Genomic DNA, 6,000 nt, shown 5'->3' with positions numbered 1-6,000 from the left:
TTTTAAAAATTGTTTTAATAGATTTCACATAGTATCGAAAAATTAAGGCATACATTAGGTTGAATGGCAATGGCTGAGTGGTTAAAAAATTGAACTGTCATTGTGAAGGAATGAGGTTTGATCCCTTGCTGCTGCTTGCAACACGCCCAGATTCAGATCGATGGATATAAGCTTGTCTCGAAACAAAAGGCAGCCTAAGCGCTAAGCTAATCGCATTGTCCTATTCATGCTGAAGGTTGTATAATTTCTGAACCTTAACCTTCATGACACCCCGGGCCCACAGCGGGTGGTTGCGGAAATGCTTTACTTTACTATTAGATTAAGAGAAAGTAAAAAAAACGCACATAAATTATATATAATATATATGAGCATCAATTTCATTATAATGTTTCAGCTACAGTAAACATTGATAAGTTTATATTGATTGCTTTCGTAGCAATTTAATTTAAATGATTGGTTGCTATGAAAATAAATTTCATTCATTTCATAGTTTAGCAGAAATTCTTATTCACTCAAATAAAATTATTTAACTGAGACCCAAAAGAAAATCTTTTTTTAAGCATAAAAGCTTGCCTAAATTTCGTTTCGTTTTATTAGTTTAAAACCTTTTCTTACAATATTTTCCACCTCGTTTTTTTTTCCTCCGACGCACTATTATTACCTTTATACCAGATATTGTAGCTACCATTTTCACTTTTTCTCACTTCAAATGAGTAAAGGGTTAAAAATCAATGTTGAAATTTTTCAATCATACAATGTTGCATTAATTATTTATTTTCCCGAGCAAGACGTACCTAAAGGTCTAGTAACTCAACGAGTATCTTTGTTCTCGGTTGGAATTTGTTAGGTTATAATAAGATTTCTAGATCGGAAAAAGAACTTTAAAAACGACAGAGAGATGTGTGGCCTTTTTCAAATATTATTTTAAGAGTAGTAGTTGTTTTTTATTTCTTTTTTTAAGAAAATTGTTACTTAGGGATAAAATTGTATTGTTTAAAATTGTTGCCCAAGAAAAATTAGTTCTTAATTTAGATTTCATTTTAATATAGCTGCTTATGGTGTTTTATTGTTCATAAAAAAAGAAAAATTCTAACCCACAAAATTAGGTACTACTTCAGTTTACACCATTAATCAACCTCTAAAAGCTATTTTCTTTCTTATCTAATTTGTATATCAGTATAAAGTATGAGAATCGCCATGGTTAACAGGAAAGCGGTGGTGGCAAATTGATTAAAAAGAACACGAATAACAATAGTTTCAAAAATGAAAGTATGGAGAAGTTGCTGCTTATGTGAGAAAGGGGGAAATGCAGCAATGGTGGATCTCAAAAATGTCCGAAATAACTTAGAGTTAAATCCAACGTAAGGATGTGATGGATTGATGTGGGAGAAATCAAATTGAGTTCTGTTTCATCGAGAACTATTGCTTGTTTCGAATGCATGAGAAAAATAAGGAGGGTTTCTAACATGAATTGAGAATGTCCTTGAAAAATTTCAATTCTCCAACGATGAATGAAGGGATGGAGTGCCTCGGACTTCTCAAGGAACTCAAAATTATATTTAGACTTTATAAATACAATATAAATTTACCTTTTTTATGTACTTTTCCTTGCAATTCATTAAATTTAAAATTCATGGTTATTGTTTTCAAAAGGAGGTAAACAAAGTAAATCTAAAGGTGAAGATGCTTTTTGTGTTTTTGCAGGAGCAGCCTGGATTATCTGATGTGAACACGTGCATGCTTGGAGTAGCGAACTGTTCTCTCTGCATGCGAGTTCAGAGATGCGGATAAGAACTTGATTGGTGAAATGAATTTTCCAGTAAAAAACTCACCAATCAAGTTCTTGTTCGCATGCATGATTTTTTTCCACATGCAATGAGGATGGTTATAAAAGTGAAAACATCCGTTAGTTGTCTCAGTCAGTGCGGAATGTCGGAGGTCAAGCGTTTGGACACCCTACTCGATGAGTACATCATTGAAGAGCATTCTACTCAAAAGAAACTCTACAACAGTGAGAATTCTCGATGGTGCATTCATTAAGTAGTATTTTCATGCGTTTGACCTGCTATGTTCCATTCATTTTTTTTGGGGGGGGGGGGCTGTGGTAATTCCAATTTCATCCTAATTCATTGTATACAGGTGAGCACATCAGACAATTTTATAGTTTTTCCTTGCGAAAACATAAAAGTTTTATTTCTCTTAGATTTACTATCTTATTGATGCGTAATATTGAATTAAGGGGGGAGGTCAAATTTTAAATATATTCATAATTTTCCTGTTTACTTCCTTTTGCTCATAACTTTTTATTTCTCACTAACTTTTGCATTTCTCACTTTTTTTTTAGTTTCCACTTTTCTTTGCATGTTTCCTTTTTTTAAAATCTTGGTTTTTTTTTTCATGAATATTTCATTTTTTTTATATTTCGAGTTATTTTGTGACATTTTTTTTTTCTTTTTACATTTTTAATTTAGGCATTTAATTTTATCAATTTCTTGTATCCTTTTTCCCATTTTTAGTCCATAATTGTTTTTGTTTTTTACAGTTTCTTGGTAGATTTTATTTATTTTCGTTAATTTGATTCTATTTATACATTATTTCATGTTACTGTTTATTTTTTCCCTGAGATGTGTAACTAAACAATGCTTGAAATTTTCTTGAAAAGGCACAATCAATTTTTTGTCCTTTATAAAATTTAATGACGAAATTACCTTTGTAGTAAAGTTATAATTTGATTGTCTGATATTTTTACTGATATTTTGATGGATTAGAAGTATTTAATTGCATTTTCTCATTTAAAGCTTGCGTCTTACAAAATTCTGATCCGATTAGTGCATTGTTCAAACTTGAACTTTTTACTATGCGTTTAAATAAATAAGAACATACGATGAATTCTATTCGCTGAGAATTATGTTCATGATATTTTGGACTACATCTCACATCGTGATTTGAGTTTTTGTGAATAAATTAACTATACAACATTGAAATTTTTAATCAAACTCAGAAGACAAACTTCGAAGAGCGGTATACTAAAAAACTCTGTATGTGACACTTATGAGTGTATGACATGGATGAATGTAATTCATGATCTGTATTTCATTAGAGTTGTTGACAAAGCTATGTTAAATTTTTCTGCTTAAAAATAAAACTGTCTCAAAAATTCTTTTCCCCAGGGGGTTTGTTTAAATCTACAATACGGTTTTTTTGTGTAAAATATTTCATTTTTAAATATATATTTCGAATTGTTTTCAATTATCTTGAATTCGTGAAAGAAAAAAAAATAATCACTTATTTCTTAAAGAATTAAAAGCAATTTTTAAAATTTAAAGAATACATGAATAAAAATATCTCTGATTTTTACAAATTTTTATAAATTTTAAAATTTAAAGATTTCTAAATAAAAAAAAAAAAATTTTTTAAAAAAAGATTTGATATGCATAAATAAGAATTGTAGATTTAAGCAAATACGGAGCTTCACGCACCCGGGTGCCCCAGTGACGTCCATCTTCTTTTATGTTTGCAATTTTTGGCGTTAATCTTGACTAATGCCACTTGGAACTTTTTTCTATATATTTTTTTGCAAATTATTGAAATGTTACTATTTTTAAATTTTTTAAAGAATATTTCGTAAACATATAACTGGAAAATTTTTGAGAGCTAAATTGCTAAAAAGCATGCTGTTTAATTATTGAACTTCCTTCATATACTTTCGAAATTGATTTTCGTAATTTTTGATATCTATAACAATTTTTTTCGTTTGCATGAAAAGGAAGATGGACGGTATTTTGTCTTTTTAATTCAAAGTGTGACTGAGTATTTTATTTTAGAGAGTTTTTTGAACTTTTATCTTGCTTCCGGTGATTTAGGCAAAATTATATTTCGTTAATTTTTACTAAGAGAAAATTGGATTACATAAGATGTCAGTCGCTTTCTTAAAAGTAACTGCATTAATCCGTTAAAAAAATGATTATATAGACTTGTCAAATTTTTTTTAAAATATCCTAATTTTTGTATGAAATATATGTATATTCATTTTGGGTGTAAATAAGATTAAAGAGAGTTTCTTCATTATCCAATTTTACTTATTTAAAAAGAATTCATCAGATTAGTTTTGTTTAAAAATATTTTTGAGGTTAGAACGTTTAATGTTTTTTTATAAGGATTAAAATAAATATGTGCTGCTTTGTCCAATGCACTTTTATTTTTAGAGCTTTCTTTTACTAAACTGTTTCAATATTGTTTTTTTATCTATGGAAAATAAAATACCCTTAGAAGGAATTTTCTTTTCTAATACCCATGTTCTTTATTTCAAAAATATTTAATTATTAATTATTGAAGTGCATGTATTTTAATGAGTGGTGGTTTATTTGTTCAGCCAGATGACATAGAGCCAATTAATCTAAAAATTGTGCCACATAAATTTTTTTTTTTTTTGGGATCATAGGTAAGTATTTTCATATCAGAAGAGAACGTGGAATGTAGCCCCAAAACAAAATTTATTACACTTGTTTTTTTTCAATAATCGAAAGTTTCTGTGAATTTAAAGAATTTAGTAACAGAATTATGGCATTTAGTTCAAGTGTTCTAAAACACACTTCACATTTCTGGCCAGATTAGTCAGCTCCAGAAAAAATATCTTTCTTTGAAATTAAAAAAAGCTTATCACAAAAGTTTGAATCATATACTGTTTATTAACGTACATTTTTCAGAATTTTTTTTATTTAGATAATGAAATTCCCTGCTGCATCTAAAAATAATTTTTTCCTCTTGGAAGCAGAAACTTTCGATTTATAATTTTTAAATTATGTATTTATATATTGTAAAAATGTAAAAATATGGATTTTTGTGAAGTTTTAATTATACTGATATATTGTTACAAAAAAGGAAATTAAAAATGAAATTGACCACTGTCTTTAAAAATTAATAAATGAAAAAATCAAATAAATTAAACAATGAATCGAAAACTCATAACTTAATAAACGTGTATATGTTCTCAAAAATAAAAGAAACTTATTTACTCATATTAACCATTTCAAACAATTTCTATGTTATCATAGTTGCAAAATTAGGAATTGTTGCTATTAGACAGAGACGTTTAGTAGCAACTCTTAAAGTATTGAAAATTCTAAGGATTAGAAATTAGCTAATTGTATTTACGCAAAGTACTTCTTTTGAAGCATTTTTCGAAATATGAAAACACTACAGGATTTATTTCTAAGATGAAAAAATTTCCTGACCTCTTTAAATTGATTTACGTTAAATTAAAGCATTGTGTGTTACGTTTTCAACTTATAAAATTTCGGGTTCTTTGAGTCTTTGATCCAACAATGCAACATAAATTAATATTTAATGTTAAACATAAACTACTTATTTCAAAACAAGTTTAAAATAATTGCATTTTCTGTGAAAAAAAGGACTCTATTAAGAGGCAGTTTCTTAATTGCAATTTTTTTAATTAGTCACCCTCTGGTCAGTGTGACCGTTAATTTTGCTATACATTTATAACACTCATTTTTTTTTCTTCTTTGCAAAAATCCAATCTCTTTTTTTTCTAACATGAGGGATTCTCTAAAAATTGAAGAGCAATTATTTTGATTATTGAGTATGATAATTGAATGTTTATTCAATTATCACACTCAATACTTAACTAAACCATTTATATATATTTTATTAAGCTAAGGATTTCATCATACCATTTTAAACACATTGATTTGCTTACGAAAGTTTGTTTTATGTAATTTATAACTAAACTACGCTTACCTTACTTTTTGTATGTACGAAGGAAGAAAACATTCTCTCGATAATTTTAAATGCAGAGGGTTAAGCTACTTCATGATTTAAATGCATAATAACAGCTTTTGCAATTATGTGAGTAAAAATAAATGCATAATTGATTCGTCTTACTATTTTTTTTAAATTTTTATACTTTAAGAGCGAAAAAGCTTAGAAATAGGAAGAAAAAAAATATTTAACTTATTTTTTTTTGATTAATGCAACGGAAAT

This window comes from Parasteatoda tepidariorum, chromosome 3 (assembly GCF_982258835.1).
Source record: "Parasteatoda tepidariorum strain Cologne lab strain chromosome 3, Ptep-v5.0, whole genome shotgun sequence".
Classification (NCBI taxonomy): Eukaryota; Metazoa; Arthropoda; class Arachnida; order Araneae; family Theridiidae; genus Parasteatoda; species Parasteatoda tepidariorum.
The sequence above is the reverse complement of the archived record's forward strand: the minus strand, read 5'-3'. Positions refer to the sequence as shown.